General features: G+C 45.2%; 1 long non-coding RNA gene and 1 pseudogene across 1 annotated transcript; one reads left to right on the top strand and one right to left on the bottom strand.

The window, feature by feature from the left end:
- Positions 1-590: 590 nt before the first annotated feature.
- LOC118982489 (uncharacterized) lies at positions 591-18,035 on the bottom strand. Its single transcript, XR_005065562.1, has 3 exons — positions 17,881-18,035; positions 2,646-2,715; positions 591-1,123 (listed from the first exon to the last, which is right to left on the bottom strand). It is a non-coding gene; the product is annotated as an uncharacterized LOC118982489 (long non-coding RNA).
- LOC118982751 (uncharacterized) lies at positions 6,721-6,826 on the top strand (annotated as a pseudogene).
- Positions 18,036-18,762: the final 727 nt, after the last annotated feature.

Raw genomic sequence — 18,762 nt, 5'->3', positions numbered from 1 at the left:
TTGTTGTCCTGCTTTTGGTTGTGCAAGGAAGCAAAGCGTATCTACCTATGCCTCCATCTTGGCCAGAACAGGGGTACTTTTTAAAAAATACATAATACATTAAAAACTGAAATGGGAAAAAGTACACAGTGAAGTTTCCCTGTCATCATCCCTGGAACATCCAATTCCTCTCCCTAATGGAGATATCTGTTTCTTTTTTACCTTCCAGAGCTAGATTAAAGTAGCTTATGTATATGTATTGTTTATATAGACAAGCAATATTTTTTCCTTTTTTTTCTAAAAAAGACAGCATATTGTAACACAGTTCAGGCCCTTGCTTTTTCACTTCTTAGACTGTCTTGGTCCATGTTCCAGAACAACACACAGTTAACCCTTTGATTTAATGCAGTGAGTCCTCACTTAATGTCATGAATAGGTTCTGTGACTTTAAGAGAAACATGTAATGAAACCAATTTTACCATAGGCTAATGATTTAAACAGGCACCTATAAGCAAGAGTTCCTATGGCACCTAGTCACAAGTTATCAGACAATAACGTTGAAGGAAACATTATTTGAGGACCTGCTGTAGGTCTGCCTTTATTTGTGTGGTTATACCATCTTTGTGATTAACCTTGAGCGTTAAGTTTATTTCCATTGTTTGTTATCACCAATGGCACTGTAGTGCAAAACCCTGTTCACATGTGATTCCTTACACGTGCAAATAAAAGTATCTTCCTAGAACAGAAAATGCTGAAAAATTTAGCTAGCTATTGGCAAATTTTTCTCCGTAAAATTCATGCCAACCTCACCCCTCATTTGCAATACAGGGCAGTACTCCAGGAGTGAATTTAGATGAGTTTAACCCCAGTGTGCTGAGAAACCGCCCACAGGCGAGGCAGCCCCAGGGGGAAAGGGCTGGTCCTTCCTTTCAAACCTCTTCCTTGACACCTTAATTATTCGCAGTTATACATTCAGGATAGTCACTTGTTTAGTCACTCTCCCCGCTCTGGCCGGTGAGCACCTCGAGAGCTGAGGTTGGGCCTTATTCACCTTTCTACCTCCAGGATTGGGCCCAGAGTAGGTGATCGATAAGCTTTTATTAGATGAGTGAGCAAATTAATAAATTGGGCTCCTAGGTTCCATCTAGGAGGAAGAATTGGAAACCATAGCGTAAGGACTAAGGCTCTCATAACCTTAAGAGATTTCTTGACTCTGCAACTTTCCAATGTTTGGGTGTTTTGTCTTCTCACCTGGATTTCCCTAGACAGATTAGCATTTAAATATCCCAAATTGAAAGGGCTCATACCGTGCAGGCTTCTAGAGTATTTTTATATTTGATTTTAGAGAAAGGAAGGGAAGAGAGGAACATCAGTGTGTTTTTCCACTTATTTATGCATTCATTGGTTGATTCTAACATGTGCCCTGATCAGGGATCGTACCCACAAATTTAGTGTATTGGGACGACACACTAACCAACTAAACTACCTGGCCAGGCCTGCTAGAGTACTTTGACTCAGCCAGAAGGTATCTTCACCCTTTGGATCCACACTGACCATAAGGCCAGGAAGCAGCTTCTGTCCCGTAGCCCCAGGTCATGGCTTGGTAGTGCCATATTTTTGTGCAACATGGAAGTATTTCCTGAGAGCTACAAGTACCAGACACTGTGCCCGTGCTGTTCGAGCTCCACCTTGGCAGGATTTCAGAGCGTTGCCCTTCCCCCCGAGGTGAACATTGGTTGCTTCTCCCACCCACGAAGGACCCATCCCTCCTTATCTGGCACAAGACTCTACTGCTGACCCTTGACCTCAGATGGGTAAAGGGACCAGCAAACCACCATACTGGCCTCCAGAGAGTGACTCTCTGGGCTGTTGCAGGTTCTTCTAGATTTAAGTAAGAAGCCTGCCTTTTCCATCTGGAACTGAGCTGGAAAGGAGGCAGCTGGAGCTACTGTAGCCATGTTTTGCCCCTACACAGGCTGAACTTGCTGCGATGGAACTTAGGATAGGAAGTGAGACTAAATCATCTGGGAGTCAAGGCAACGTCCTGACCTTTCTATCGGGCCATGGAAGTTAGACCTGCCCCCTGGAGTTGTCACTTAAGTGAGCCAATAAATTCCCTTTTGCGTTCAATTATACACAGGCAGGTTCAAAGAGCTTGCGGCTGGTAACTGCACTGAAGTGCTAGGTGCTAGGAGGATGGCCAACCCAGAGAGGCCATGGAGGCTCCGGGCCGCCCTGCCTCCACTACTTCGCTCCACGCATCTCTTCCACCTGGCAGTTCCTGAGTTGCATTCTTTATTAAAAAGTGGTAAATGTAAAGTGTTTCCTTGATTTGTGTTAGCTGTTCTAACAAATCACAGAACCTGAAAAGGAGTTTGTGGAAACCCCAATTCATAGCCAGTTGGTCAGAAGTACAGGTGGGAACCCGGGACTTGCGACTGGGGTCCGAAATAGAGGCAGTCTTGTGGCGTGAGCTCTACCTGTGGAATCTTGTGCCAACTTCAAGTAAATAGTGTGAGAATTGAATTGAATTTTTAAAAACATTTTATTTTATTTTTTATTGATTGATTTTAGAGAGAGAAAGGAAGGGGGGACATCAATTTGTTGCTCTTATTTATGCATTCACTGGCTGATTCCTGTATGTGCCCTGACAAGGGATCAAATACCTTGGTGTATCAGAGATGACACTCTAACCGATTGAGCTGCCCGGCCATGGCCAAGTTGAATTGTTGGACACTCAGTTGGTGTGCAGAGAGTTGGAGAAGTGGTCAGTGTGAGGGGAGAAACATAAATTCGGAGTCAGTATTGCCAGTGAAAACAATTCCTGCCTTCCCTAGTCCCAAGCCAGATAACCTGGAGTCACCCCAGATGCCACCCTCGCTACCCGCCTTTCCCAGCAGCCCTGCCCAGACACTTGGCAAGTTGTCCTGATGTGACTCTCCAAGTATCTCTCACCTTCCCTCTTTACTTTTCACTTTTACTCCTTCAGTCACAGATATTTACTAATTACCTTCTCGATCAGGTTTTGTGCTCGGCATTGGAAACCCGAAGATGAATGAGTCCTTGCCCCTGCTCTAGGAAAGTAACAGTCTAATTCAGAGCCAAAATACAATCAGAGAGCAACAAGATTCACACACAGACAGAGAAATGCACAGAACCTCACTGAGCCCAGATCAGGGCTCCCTGACCCAGTGGTGGGGGATGGGGTGAGGATATCAATGAACTCTTCTTCTTGGAGGTAACACCTGAGTTTTAATAGTTTAAAGGCTGAAGGAGAACTGGCCAAGCTAAGAAGCAAGGGAGCGCATAGCAAGTATAGTGAGCAGGCCCATTGGTGAGGCCAGAGAGATCTGAGGCCAGGGGCTGACTGAAGGCAGGCTCACATCACTTCTCACCTGAACAAGAGGTCATGAACTGCTCGGCCATCCATTCCCGCCCCCCTCCCCCGAAAAATCTCTCTAAAGTTCAAGTTTGACTTCCTGTCTCTCCTGCTTGCAACTCTCTGCTAGTTTCTCTTCCTGATCTGTGGCGTCTCAGCCTCCCCTCTGTGCACAAACTTCTCAGGGTGCCTTTGACTGTGTTTCCTGTCTCTGGACCTTCTGCTCTTCTGCCTGCCTGGAACTTCCTGCCCGGCCTTGGTTGATGTGACGAACTCCTATTCATACTTCAGGGTGACTCATAGGTGACTTACTGCACAAAGAAAGCTCAGATGTGACTCATAGGTGACTTATTGCACAATGATCCCTCTCAACTCTCACTCCCCTCTATGGTACACGTGTGCCAGGGCAGAGAACTTGACCTGTGCCCCTCCTGCCTTGGCCGTGAGCGTGGAGACCTCCTCTACCCACCAGCACCAGGACTGCAGTAGGGGATCTCCAGCAAACGAGGGAACAAGGGCTTTGAGCTCGGTGAAAATGTAGGAACTGACCCAGAAAGTAGAAGCTACTGTAACATTCCTGAGTCCCTTCAGGCCCAGAGGGAGATGGATGTGAGGGGCTTCCTGACTAGATGGAAGGCTGATGTCTCTGGCCCCAGCTCTCCCTCAGACCCTGGTTCCCGTACAGCTTCACACTTCCCAATCCAGGCCCTGCCCTGGCTTCTCAGTCAGCATGCCTCCGCTTTGTCCACAGATCCAGCTAGACCCCCATCCTACATGGATACTTAGAGGCACCACGTAATGGTGATCGTGTGGTTACGATGATTGTGAAGTTCTTATATTTTATGTTGAACACAAGCTTATGCATATTATAATTATGACTAGTAAACTCTTCTGAACTAAAAAAAATCCCTATTGAATTTTATTTAATCGCAAAGCGAGGTGCTCTCAGTGCACAACATTGAAACAGTAAGTTTCAATACCCGTCTGCCTCCACCTCCCACTTCCCCAACTCTAATCACCTGGTGTGACTGCCGTTAACAGCTGAGTGTGTTCTTTAAGACTCTTTTCACGCCTGTACAAGTGGGTGTGTTTATTTATTTATTTATTTATTGAACAGTTTGATGGACATCATTGTCAGTGCACATAATCCTATTTGATTTTTTTAAAGATTTTATTTATTTATTTATTTATCTTTAGAGGGGAAGGAGAGAGGGAGAGAAACATCAATGTATGGTTGCCTTTTGTGCGTCCCCTGCTGGGAGTTGGCCTGCAGGGAACTGGACTACAACCCAGGCATGTGCCCTGACTGGGAATTGAACCGCCATCCCCTGGTTCGCAGGCCTGAGCTCAATCCACTGAGCTACACCAGCCAGGGCTCTATTTGATTCTTTTTAATAGACAAATGGTAAGAGTTCATTATAACAGAGGTCAGCAAACTATGGCCTGCAGGTCAGGGATGACCCAGCACCCAAATGAAGCTTTCCTGGAGAGCATACAAAGCCCAGTCACATACGTATTGTCTGCAGCTACCTGCACATCTCAACAGCTGAGTTGAATAGTTGCATCAGTGAGTCTGTGGCCCCAAAACCTAAATGTTACTCTCTGGCTCTCTACAGAACAAGCGTGGCAACCACTGCAGTATGGCTGTACCGCACTTTATTTAACCAGTCTCCTACTAACTCCATTTAAATTGTTTCCATAAGTAACACTGATTTTTTTATTTACACCAGTCAGTGGTCACTGTGGATGACAGCAAGTGAGAACATAGCTGAATGTGTACCCCGTATGTCCACACAGAACAACTTCCTTTAAAAAGCTTCTTCACGTTAACAGACTAAGGGGCTTCATGGGGGACTCTGGGATTATGAGCAACTGCCAACCTCATTGTGACAAAGGGCTGTACAGAAAGATTTTGTTTTCATGCTAAAGAACCAGACCACCCACAAAAAAGCATCAGAGCTCCCTAGCCAGACAGCTCAGTTGGTTGGAGTGTAGTCCCAGACACCGAAAGTTTGAGAGTTGAATCCTAGTCAGGGCACATACCTAGGTTGTGAGTTCGATCCCTGGTTGGGGCATTCGAAACAGGCCACCAATCGATGTTTCTCTCCCACATCAATGTTTCTCTCTCTCTTTCTCTCAAAGCAGTAAATAAAAACTTTTAAAAAATTGTACATTCCTCAAAAAAAATAGATACCAGCAATCAATGGCCTGCTCTTGAGGACGGCAGACATAAAATAGCCCAAAATAGAAAGAAGGAAGAAAATTAACAATTATCAACTGTATGCCAGGCAAGTGAGGCAGATAATCTATATGCGGGAATGTCAAATAGCAATTATGGCGTGGGCATCAGCCAATCAGAACAGATACAGACCTTAAATAACTGGTATCACTGAACCTATATAGCCAGTGAATATTATCCTGCCCGCACTTAAATTCTAAATTTAATCCCCACAGTAATATGCCGCCTGACAGCCAGTGAAAGCAACACTCAGGAAAAACATCAACCTCCACCACATCCCTCTTCTTTCAGGGAAACCTCAGGAAATTACCCTGCCACTCGAATCACTGATGGTAACTAAAAGAAGTGATTACCACTACACATGCTCCGTCTCAGGCTATACTGAGGAATGTGGATATATGCATCAAAAGTTAAAGTTACACATGTTTAAAGATATTTCTCCAAAGAAGACATACGAATGGCCAATACCTGTATGAAAAGATGCTCAACATCATTACTATAGAAGTATAATCCAAAGCTGTAATGAGTTACAGGTTCACACCCACTAGCATGACTATGAAAAAACCAACAGTAACAAGTGTTGGTCAAGATGTGTAGACATTGGAACCCTCCTACACTGATGGTAGGAATGTAAAATAGTGCAGCCACTGTGGAAAACAGCTTGGCAGTTCCCTGCCAAAAGAAACACAGAGTTCCGTACCACAGAACCCAGCAACTCTACCCCAGCAGGTTCCTCCTGCTAACCAAAAGTAGAGCATACCTATGAAAGCTTTGGGAAGCTAAAAAGGCGTAAAGCGAAGAGGCAGTTACCATTAATCTCCATAAAAAATGTGAGCATTCTCAGACTAAAAAAAAAATACTCTGCTAAATCATAGCAAATAACACAGAAAACCTAATATGATACCAACAGGCAGTGAAAGCAGTGCCCCCTCACTGTCCGGGGTGTGCGCCACCTCTGTGAAGCCTGTTGCACAACAAACGCTGAGTGATGCTGCTGCTTGTCACCTTTTCTCATAAAAGCGAAAATGCTCTTCAGATTTTTACAGTTCACAATAAAACAGGTACTAATAGAGGCCTTTCATGAAAGTGAAGTGGTTAATGCCAACTTCCAAAAAGTGAGGGCAAGACTATACTTTCAGGGATCATTTCTATAGTTTGTTACCAAAAAGTGAGGGATATTTTATACTCAAGAAAATATGAGCACTTCCAGCCAAGATGGAGGCATAGGTAGACATACTGTGCCTCCTTGCACAACCAAAAGAAGGAGAACAACAACACATTTAAAAACAAAAAACAACCAGAACTGACAGAAAATCAAACTGTGTGGAAGTCCAACAACCACGGAGTTAAAGAAGAAACATTCATCCAGACCAGTAGGAGGGGCAGAGATGGGCAGCCCAGAAGAGAGGGTTCACAGCAAGGCGGCAGCTGGTGGACCCAGCAAGGCAGTGGATTGTGGACTGGGCAGTCCCACATTCACGTGCACATAAACCAGGAGGAACAACTGGGGAGCAAAACAGAGCACACAACCCAGGGAAATAAAGTCTCAAACCCCTGACTGAAAATACCTTTTTCCTGCTGCCAGGTTGAGGTGGCAGCAGGAGAAACTCCCAGCCTCACAGAAGAGTTTGTTGGAGAGACCCATAGGATCCTAGAATATACACAAACCCACCCACCTGGGAATCAGCACCAGAAGGGCCCAGTTTGCTTGTGGGTAGCCAGGGAAGTGACTGAGATCCAGCAGAGAGTGGAGCAAGTGCCATTGTTCCCTCTGGAACCCCTCCCCCACAGACAGCATCACAACGCAGTGACATGGGTTGTCCTGCCCTGGTGAACACCTAAGGCTCTGCCTCTCACTACTAAAATAGGCACGTCGAGAGAAAAAAAATGGCCCAAATGAAAGAACAGATCAGAGCTCTAGAAAAAAATACAACTAAGCAACAGAGAGATATCAACCTATCTGAAGCACAGTTCAAAACCCTGGTAATCTGGATGCTCATAGAATTGGTTAAATATGGTTGCAAATTAGAGGAAAAATGAAAGCTATGTTAAGTGATATAAAGGAAAATATATAGGGAACCAACACTGATGGGAAGGAAACTGGGACACAAAATCAATGGAGTGGACCAGAAGGAAGAAACATTCAACCAGAACAGAATGAAGAAACAAGAATTCAAAAAAATGAGGAGAGGCTTAGGAACCTCCAGAACATCTTAAAATGTTCCAGCATCCGAATTATAGGGGTACCCGAAGGAGAAGAGGAAGAGCAAGAAACTGAAAACTTATTTGAACTAATAATAGAGAACTTCCCCAATCTGGCAAAGGAAATAGACTTCCAGGAAGTCCAGGAAGCTCAGAGAATCCCAAAGAAGTTGGACCCAAGGAGGAACACACCAAGGTACATCATAATTACATTAGCCAAGATTAAAGATAAGGAGAGAACCTTAAAAGCAGCAAGAGGAAAGGAGAGAGTTACCTATGAAGGAGTTCCCATAAGACTGCCAAATAATTCTCAAAAGAAACTTTGTAGGCAAGAAGGGGCTGGAAAGCAGTATTCATGAAAGGCAAACACGTACATCCAAGATTGCTCTATCCAGCAAAGCTTTCATTTAGAATGGAAGGGCAGATGAAGTTCTTCTCAGATAAGGCCAAGTTCAAGGAGTTCATCATCACCTAGCCCTTATTGTATGAAATGTTAAAGGGACTTATCTAAGAAGAAGAAGATAAAAATATGAACAGTAAAATGAAAAAAAAAGAATCTCAAGCTAGGGACTAGATTGCTCTGGGGCACTAGGGCTTTTGTTGTTTCTAAATGTTTTCAGTGAACAGAGCTTAAAAATACATATTTTTCCCCTGAAAAAAGATGAAAATGTGTGCATACAAGAACTTGTACACAGATGTTTATAACAGCATTATTCACAATAGCCAAAAAGTGGAAACAACTCAAATAGTCATCAACTGATGAATGGATGAACAAGACATGGTATATGTACAGTAGAATATTATTCAGCCATAAAAAGGAATGAAATACTGATACATAATACAACATGGGTAAGCCTTGAAAATATTATGCTAAGTGAAATAGCAAACACAAAAGGCCTCACACATATTATGTGATTCCATTTATATGAAATGTCCAGAATAGGCAAATTCACAGAGACTGAATGTGGATTGGTGGTGGCCAGACACCAGGAGGAGGAGGGATGGGGAATGACTCAATGCATACAAGGTGATAAAATGCTCCAGAGTTAGAAAATGGGGATGGGATGGTGGCACAGCTCTGTGAAAATGCTAAAATCCACTGTCTCCTCTTTTTAGAAGGGTGAATGTCACAGCATACGGCTAAAATTCTTTTAACAGTTATACGTTGTTATACCAGTGAGCCATATACTTGGTGATTTAGTTTCATCCCAAAGATCTCCCTCCCGAAGGGAGGACATTCACCCAAGCCCTATTCCAGGTAATCCTGCTAGTTCCTTTTCTAAACCAAGTCCTCTGCTGAGCCCTGCTACTAACGGGCCTGCTTCAGACTGTGCTCTTCCCGAGGCCCTTGCAGCCCCATACCACACTTCAGAGCCAGCCCAGGGCTTTCTCCCTGCACACAGTGCCCTCCCTGCTGAGCTGGGCTGGGCTGCCACTCTGGTGGGGATAGAGTTCCCACTTCTTCCAGGATGGGACAGACTCATCAGGAGAAGAAAGAGAGGGAAAAGAGAGCGGGGTAGGAGATGGGGGCAGGGAGAGAAGAGGAGGAAGGAAAAGAGGTGCCTGCTATCATCTCTTTTTTCTTTTTTTTGCACTCCTTGAATTAATTTATCCATTCATTCTTTCATTCATACATTATTCTTCTGTACCAGGCACAAGACCAGGTCCTGAGAAAGTCACGTGCTTCCTGCTTCAGTTTTGCTTTTCCCTTTGATCATGCTCCTCCCCCTTCTTGATTATTGCCAGCTGATATCCTGGCTAACTTTCCTCAGTGGCCCTGTGACCCAGAGGGCAGATGTCCTCTGTTTCTGGAGCCTGTCAGCACCACCTCAGCAGCTTCTGACAACCCTGTATCTTAGTTCAAAGCCCAAAGCCCATGGAATCCTGTTCCTTGACTAGGAGATGCCTCTTGCCCATAGTCTATGTACAATGAAAGGACAGTGGGTCCTGGACACTCTCCAAGTAACCAGCTCCTCACACTCCCACTGGTGTTTAGGGGCAGAACAATCAACAAGCCTGTCTTTGTTCGGGTGGAGGGTCACTTGTAGTGAGGAGTAGGAGAAATAACTCTACAGGGCCAGATGAAAGGGACCATTGGGTCACAAGCTGAGAGGGAAGCTATAGGAATAGACCAAGAGGGAGTCCTAGGTCATGAAAGGTCAAGGTGAGTGTTAGGTGCCAAACACATGGAGCACGGTTTGAGGCAATGTGGCAGGGGCAAGGAGATGTTCAACCACTTTTAAAATATGGCTTATTATTAGTAACAGCTATGTGTGCCTCCCTCTTCAGGGGCCATACCTTGCCTACTTTAATTATAAGGTGTTAGCAACAACAGTAACAATAAATAATACTTACCTAGGCTGACTGTGGGCCAGACACTACACTAAGTGCTTTACATGAGTGAATAAGCTTTACTGGGTGGTAGGAGCCACTGCTTATAGTCCTGGACCAGCTCTCCCTGAGGTCTCCTCATTGGAGTTCTGAAGAGGTGGCCTCAGCGTTGGGATGGGGGACAGCAGTGGTGCAGATAGAACACAGAGCACTGAGTTCAAAAGACTCCTCAGAATGGCAGAGGATAGCCTGGCACGATGCCCACCAGCAAAAGAACAAGGTGAAGCTCAAAATCAAGAACCAGGTTGCACAGTAGGATTGGAAAAAAAATCAGAGTGGGTGGTGGGCTCCCACGGGGACAATCCTCAGCACCCTGTGGAGGGGCTGGTGCTTCATCTAATCCTAATGAACATGGTCAGTTCAATCCAGGTCTCCATCGAGAGCTCTTGGGGCTGCTCCCAAAGTAAGACTGGGGCACAGATCCGGACGGGAAGTGCACGGTTGGTTCAGTATAGATTTCCAAGCCTAGTTTCCCCGTGGGTTCTGCCAGCACAGTGCCTGGGAGAATCAGGGCAGGCTCTGATGATCTGACTGGTGTCCAGAGTCAAAGATCCAATCCTCAGGGAGGTCAAGAGAGCAAGACAGAACAGCTGGACCACAAACAAAAGGCCAAGCCAGGGATGCGATCGTGGGCAGGGCAAGCACTGATGGCAGAAAAAAGGTGTAGGCTCAGTGGGTGTCCTGGGCCACACACTCCAGGGCCCAGCATTTAAAGCAAAGGCATGGGAAGCAGAGACCCTGCACAGGGATCGGCACAGTGCTAACAAAGTGGAGCCTGTTCCCAATGTACTTCTTGGAATGAAGATGGGGCTGCATAACAGGATGCTGAGGGAGATGAGAGGACAGCAAAGTTAATCCTAGACTGTAGTAAAGAATAGCCTGGCTGGTGTAGCTCAGTTCAGTGGATTGAGCACAGGCCTGTGAACTAAAGGATCTCTGGTTCAATCCCCAGTTGGGGCAGAAGCCTAGGTTGCTGGTTGGGTCCCCGGTGGCAGGGATGCAAGGGGCAACCACATGTTGATGTTTCTCTCCTTCTCTCTCTCTAAAAATAAATAAATAAAATCTTTTTTAAAAAAAGTACTCTTTCCTCAGTTGACTATAGGGAGTCCATCTCAGTGGATAAATTTCTTGAATGAATTAAATTCCATACTAAATGAATCTTGTTGGGGCCCACAATGTCCAAGGAAAAGCTAACCTACCAGGCTCTTTCCCAAATGTCAGTGTTAAGAGACTGGGCAGAAACTAAATATGAGGAGGCAAGGGCTAGACATTCCTAGGATGAGACGTAGAGGACTGAGCAAGTGTGTTCAGAAGAGGGACAGGGGACAGCCCTGAACTCACCTGTGTCACTTGGAGCACAGCCAAATGTGGTTTCATGCCGGGGGGTGGGGGAGTGCTGATGAAAGCACCAAGCTGTCTCAGACAGAGGCTGGGTCCTTCTTCCCTCCTCACTCAACTGCACCCCTAGGACTCAGGCTGCCTCAGAAATGATGACTCCACAGCTAGTTAGAGAAAACAGCTGTGGGTCCAGCTGGGAGCCAGTGTTTCCTGAGCACCTACTATGGCCAAAAGCGCTTCTAAGCATAACTCTGAGGGGGACCCAACTTTTACTCCAAAATATGCCTTTGGGGATTGATTTTAAGCTAGTTATTAAGAAACAAAAGACTTAGAACTTTTGACCCTCCCCCCTTACCTTTCTAAAGGAATTCAGGCTAAAAAACCCTGCTTAAACGAGGAGAGCATCACCTTAGCACCATAATAAATGATGTCTGCCATAAACTAACTATGGCAGACAGCTGGAAATCTAGTAAAGCCTATCTGTTAGACCTCGCTCTGTACCCCATGGTTTCTGGATGGCTCAGCAAGAATTTGTTCACTCCATGTTTGCTCATTCTCATCTATCTGTGAATTGCCTGCTTTACCTTTGAAACCCCAGGTCCCCACTCCCCTTATCCTTTGTTTTAAATGGCATATAAACCTCAACTGTCCAACACAGCTTTAGGTCTCATATTCTTTTTTTTTTTTTAAAGATTTTATTTATTTACTTATTTATCTTTAGAGGGGAAGGAGAGGGAGAGAAACATCAATGTATGGTTGCCTTTCGTGCATCCCCTGCTGGGAGTTGGCCTGCAGGGAACCAGTCTGCAACCCAGGCATGTGCCCTGACTGGAATCAAACCAGGATCCTCTGGTTCGCAGGCCCGTGCTCAATCCACTGAGCTACACCAGCCAGGGCTTAGGTCTCATATTCTTATGGCACTCTTGCATGTACACTCATAAATTTTGAACAATTTTTTCCTGTTAATCTGTTTCATATTAATTTGATTATTAGCCCAGCCAGAATGTTAGGTAGGATAGATAGCAAACCAAGGCAGGGAGGAGGAGGGAGACATGTCTCACCCACTGACATGAGCCTGGTCCGGTCACATTGCCAGGTATTCCGACATCACAGGACACACTGTGCTAACACGGGAGGAGAGCAGGCCTTGGAATTCCGTGTATCTTTTCCATTATCTTGGAAAGAAAGCCTTGAAACTGTGCTTTCATCCCAAGGCCTGAAAGACTGCAAAGGGCCCATAGTGCCTGAAGGAAGAAGCCCATAAACATCTCTGGGTATTCACTCCCCGCTCCCAAAGCTGGCACCACCTTTACCTGTCAATCAATATGTAACTCCCTCACCCCTCACCCCACCAACTACATAAGTCCTCAGAACACAGGACTCTGGGTTTTGGTGCTCTTGGCTTTCTGGCTGCCTAGCCTCAGGCCACCTACATGCTTGCCACCCAGGCCTGTGGCCACCCATACTTACACTGCCCTTGCCCTGCCTCACTATGAACCTATGCCTTCCACCCTCCCCACCCCCTTAAATAGGCCCACTTTCTTGCAGGAGAAGAGAACTGATCACCAATGAACCCTGCTTGCACACTAATAGACTCACTAATGTGTAATTCTTTCCTGCATTGGCAAAAAACAAAAACAAAACACCAAGTTTCTGGGAGTTTCTTCCATAACAAGAAGAACTTAGAAAGACAGGAGGAAAACCGATTTTTGTGCCCCCACAGTTCTTCATTTACAGTTCAGTCCACCCAGACTTTCCATTTTTTCTTTCTTAAATAAAGTTCTCCTTTCATAGTTATTTATCAACCATAACTTCTACAAGAGCATTTGTTTTAGGGAAAATGACACATTCTCTGTTAATTAGGTGATCAGTTACTGTGAACATGTTACAAAGAAAAGGCTAAGCTGTCTTTTTTTTTCCTATTGGGTGGAAGAAAAACATAATAGACACTTGTTAAAGCATCTATGCTCCATGAGTAGAGTATATAGGTTGTTCTCCATTCAACTTATGTGTGGTCATGTCACTGAGATTCTGAGGTTATTTGTTATTGCAGCACAATGCATCCTGATTTATATGAGGGTGCAGAGGAAGAGGATCAAGGTAGGCTTCACAGAGAAGCTTTGGAAGATAAAGCCAATCAGAGCAGCAGAGAACAGAGAAAAAAACATCTTACAGAGGAGATGGGGAGCAGTTCCAGAGCTGCACCAGCCACTGACCTGCTCTGCAGCCTGGCTTGGCCAGCGTGCAGGACTCTGAGAGGAGAGTCCAGAGGGAGACAAGGCTGCAGAGGAGGGTTGGGGCCAGGTGCTGACACAGTCTTGAAAATATACTAGAGAGTTGCAGAAAATGAGGAGCCAACAAAGGTTTTTTTGAGTAAAACCCTAATGGATTATATATGTTAGAGAAACAACCAGCTGCAGGGTAGAGAGAGAACATAATGGGAGGAAGACCAGGTAGGAGGCAACTATAAGCTAAGAGTAAAGTGATGAAGGCCTAAATCAGAGGTTGACAAAGTTTTTCTATAAAGGGGCAGATGGTGAACATTTTAGGCTTGGTTTACTCTCCAGTCTCCGCCACAGCTACCTGCCCCTGCCACTGCAGCACGGAAGCAGCCGGATGTTGCAAATTACATGTGGCTGTGTTCCAACAGAACTTTATTCACAAAAAAGGCAGACTTGGCCCGTGGACTGTGGTTTGCCTAACCCTGTACTAAAGTAATAATAAGAATGATACAATTTATTAAGACCTACTACATACCAGGCACTGGCAGACAGTATTGCTGATTCTCACAACCTTGCAGGGGAGACATTATGGGCTCCGTTTTACAAATAAGAAAATCGAGGCTAAGATGTTGAGTAACTAGCTCGAGGTCACATCAATGGTATATGTCAAAATCAGGATTCAGGCTCGAGTCTGATTCTAGAGCTCATGTGTTTTTGTCACTGCAATGCCACCTCCAGAAGGAGGTCAAGAAGGAAAAGAGAGGGAGATACACACAGGGCTGTTAGCCTCAGTGCCTGAGATCATTTACTCACTCATCCATCCATTCATTCAACAAGTATCTTGTTTATGCTATGTGTGAAGTACCAAGGATTCAAAGATGAATGAGATATGATTTCTGCCCTTGACTAGTTCAGAATCTAGCATTTAAACCTACTGTTGGATGTGGGGGATGAAGAAGAGGAAGTATGATTTATTAGTAAGATCAAGGAAGTAAAACATCGAAGTTGCTCTCATCCTCACTTCCTTTCCTCTAAGCATCCAGAGAGTCCTCTGATCCTTCTGGATCACAGACACCAGATATTTTTACCCTCTAGCATTGAATGCATTGGTGGACTTACTGTGAAACTATTGAACCTTAAGCTTCAGGGTCCCTTGTTATCTGAAACAGGGCCTTCTGAGGCTCTGTGATTTCTGCTTCCTCAAGCTCTTTGGAAATTAAGACTCCCAGCGATTTAGTCTTTCAAGAATCATCTCAACAACCTCTCAGTGGGCCATTGGGGGAGGAAAGGTCACATGCACTCCTAGTGGGGCTGCAAGTAGGACCCAGGCAGTGCCATAGCAGTAGTGAAGCAGGCCACTGGTGGTTGGCAGCACTTCCTGGTGTGGGAGGTCTGTTGACCTCATCAGCTGACCCAACTTGACATCCATTTGTCCAGAGCAAGTCCCACCTGGCAGAATTGACTGTGTTAAAAACAAGACAACATGCCCTGGCTGGTGTGGCTCAGTGGATTGACCGATGGCCTGCAAACCAAAGGTTCACTGGTTTGATTCCCAGTCGGGGCACGTGCCTGGGTTGCAGGCCAGGTCCCTAGTAGGGGGCACGAGAGCAGCAACCACACATTGATGTTTCTCTTCCTCTATTTCTCCTTCCCTTCCCCTCTCTCTAAAAATAAATAAATAAAATCCTTAAAAAATAGGTGATAGAATGGATGTAGAAGTTTAAAACAAACAAAACAGGGCCCTGCCCAGTATGGCTCAGTTGTTTGCACGTTGTCCCAGAAAACAGAAGGTCACTGGTTTGATTCCCAGTTAGGGAATATGCCTGGGTTGCAGTTCAGTCCCAATTGGGGTGTATGGGAGAGGCAATGAATAGATGTTTCTCTCTCACATTGATGTTTCTCTCCTTCTCTAAAAAGAAATAAAATTACAAAGTAAAAGACAATAGGCTTCTTTTTAGACTCCAAAATGGAGTCACTTATGCTAAGCCCCATATCACCAAATTGAAACATAACTAGTTAGGGATCTCCCAGTAATGCAACCTTAAACTAGTCAATCAAGAATCACTTAATCTGCCCTATGTGGGTAATCCGCCTGATAGACTCCTGCCATCCTCTAAAGGAAAGAGACTTTGCAATAACGAATCACTTTTTTGTCTAGTATAACTTCCTTGTTCCCCCTGCCCCCTGCTGCCTATAAAAGTATTTCATTTGGTGCACTTCCTCAGAGCTTCTTTCTGTCTGCTAGATTGAATACTGCCTGATTTATGAATTGCTGAATAGAATTGGCAAGATCTTTAAAATGTACTCAGTTGAATTTTGTTTGGCAATTGTTTTACACTCACCCAAGTCGCAAGTGACTCAAGACTATAGTTATTAATGTGAGAGCAGGAAGCCTAACTGGCAAAATGATTGGCTCTGGTTATTTGCTGAGTCCTATGCTCTGCCAGACAAATCCACGAAGCATAACAAATTACAGGCTGGGAACTGGGTGAGTGAGAACAATCCTGTGACTCCTCAGGACAGGTCCTGTGCCTGCTGTGCCTACTGTCACATCTCTAGCAGCTAGTACAGCCCCTGCCCGATGGAAGTGCTCAGTAAAGATCTTTGCTAGAGGAGTAAGCTGTTCTTAGGAGATATACTCATTTCTGCTAAGATGAGTTGGCAGTGTTCACTCATTTCTCTACATGAACAGCATTAGCCAACGGTATCGGAGCATCTTTATCCTTGGATAGTGTGGGATTACAAACTATAATTTCTCCATGCAAGCCCCACAGAAGCCTTCTGTTATGACTCATTCTACCTGTAAGCACCCACCTCATTGTATCATCCCAAGGCTCTCTTCCAGAGTAAGTTTTCATAATTATTTTCTAATTTTTAAAAAGATTTTATTTATTTTCAGACAAAGGGGAAGGGAGGGACAAAGAGAGGGAGAGAAGCATCAATGTGTGAAGGAGAAACACCAGTTGGATGCCTCTCGCACACCCCAGTCAAGGACCTGGCCCCCAAGCTAGGCATGTGTGCTGACTGGGAATCGAACCAGTGACCCTTCAATCCACTAAGCCACATCAGCCAGGGCTATTTTTTTAATTTTTTAAAGATTTTATTTATTTATGTTTACAGAGAGGGGAAGGGAGGAAGAAAGAGGGGGCGTTGATGTGTGAAACATTGGTGGGTTCTCTCATATGCTCTCCGGCCAGGGAAAAACCCGCAACCCAGGCATGTGCGGCGACTGTGGATTGAGACGGCAACCTTTCACTTTATGGGATGACACCCAGCCAACTGAGCCCCACCAGCCAAGGGCTCTTCCAGAATAACTCCTTGCTGGGTTTGGGGGAAACTTGGGTAATAGACTTAGAACCGACACAGGCTGCAGGGGCTTGCGGGCTCATCCTCCTTGTGTTGAGTCTACTCACTTCACTATCACAGGGCCTCACTTTCTGACTTTCCTTCGAGCTACCAATCCTCCATAAATCCCATTCTTCCGAATCCTTCTGCAGGGACTTGAGGTTTCTACATCGGTGTATGATTTTTAGGCATAGTTGGAGCAGGAAATGCTTTCACAAAGAATTTGGTCGTTATGGAGATAAAATGTGATGTGACAGGGAAACCAGTGGATCTGGGGATCAGGGCCCCTGGGCTCCCATTTTGGACACATCACTCATTTCACAAACAAGCACCCCAAGCCCACTGTGGTAGCCCAGCGCAGAGCTGCACTAGAAGTATGTAAATGAAGAGACACTCCCTCCCAAGGGCAGCCCGCTGGGCAAAGAAGAGAGTTTAATTGCAATAATGGAGAATTGTAAAATGAATCGGGAGCACTTAGTGGGGGTTTCCAGCGTCACTGCACCATTAGGATGCCCATGGGGGCCCTTTCAAACGCAGATCTCCGGGCCCCGCCCCTCGGAGACTCCGAACCAGGAAGTCTGAGTCTTCGAGGACTCCCAAGCCCAACGAGCCGCCCCTCCCCCAGCCCCCCTCCCCCAAGGTGATTCTACTGGCAGTGGCCCGAGCACACTGCAAGGAAGGGGTCAGGAAATGGCCCCCAAAGGCAGGGATGTATCGCTGATTTTTAAAGGAGGCAGAAGCAGAAACTTACCAGGCACAGAGGCACAAAAATGGCATAACCTTACCTCCCATTTTGAGAAAATGAAGAACACCAGGCATGACTGCCACAGGTTCCTGCGTTACCCAACCGACTTTCTCTCTGCTGAAGACTGTGAGTAGAGAAGGAGGTGTAGCCTCCTGGTGCGAGCTGCCCACAGCCGGGCTCCTCCTCTCCCCCTGCCCTCCCCCACTGCCCCACTAGTACCCAGGCAGGGACACACACGCATCTTCCCCCAAGTCTCTAAACACACTGGACTCTCCCGTTTCAAAGAGTCAGAAACGTCCCTTTACTCGGGGCCCCCCTACGTACCTCCCACCTTTTACTTCCCATTTATCGCAATGCCAAGCTTCTTTAGACATAAAGAAAAAAATAAACAAAAGTACTATGAAGCTAGCACATGTTCATTATAGAAAAGTTCAAAACAAAAAGGGACAAGGCCCTTCTCATTCACATAAATTCTCCAGACACCCTTCGCACTCACCAGAACAGCAATTCAATTATCACCCGAATGGCAACACCTGGAGGATGGAGACATAGTTTTGTCATCCTATGTCCTCTCCATAAATATGTGTAAATTGAACAAATACGATACATTGTCCATATTGACCCCCAAAGAGTCTGACATCCATCCAGTTTTTTATGCATTTGCTTTATTAAAAAACAAAAATGGCATCATGCTGTATATACTTACAAAGGGATCAGGGTGTTTGAAACCTGCTTTTTAGAGTGAAAATAGACCACAAATATATTTCTAGCTACTTTGGGTATGAATAAAACATAATTTATTTAGGTTCTCTTCAATTTTAAATATTAAAAAGGACATTGTGATAAACATCCTTGTGTCTAAAATCTTTGCATGTCACAATGATTTACAAAATTTTTTCGTATCCTCACTCAAGTATATATT

This window comes from Sturnira hondurensis, unplaced genomic scaffold (assembly GCF_014824575.4).
Source record: "Sturnira hondurensis isolate 20B ecotype Veracruz unplaced genomic scaffold, ASM1482457v3 Scaffold0002039, whole genome shotgun sequence".
Taxonomy (NCBI): domain Eukaryota; kingdom Metazoa; phylum Chordata; class Mammalia; order Chiroptera; family Phyllostomidae; genus Sturnira; species Sturnira hondurensis.
The sequence above is the reverse complement of the archived record's forward strand: the minus strand, read 5'-3'. Positions and strand labels throughout refer to the sequence as shown.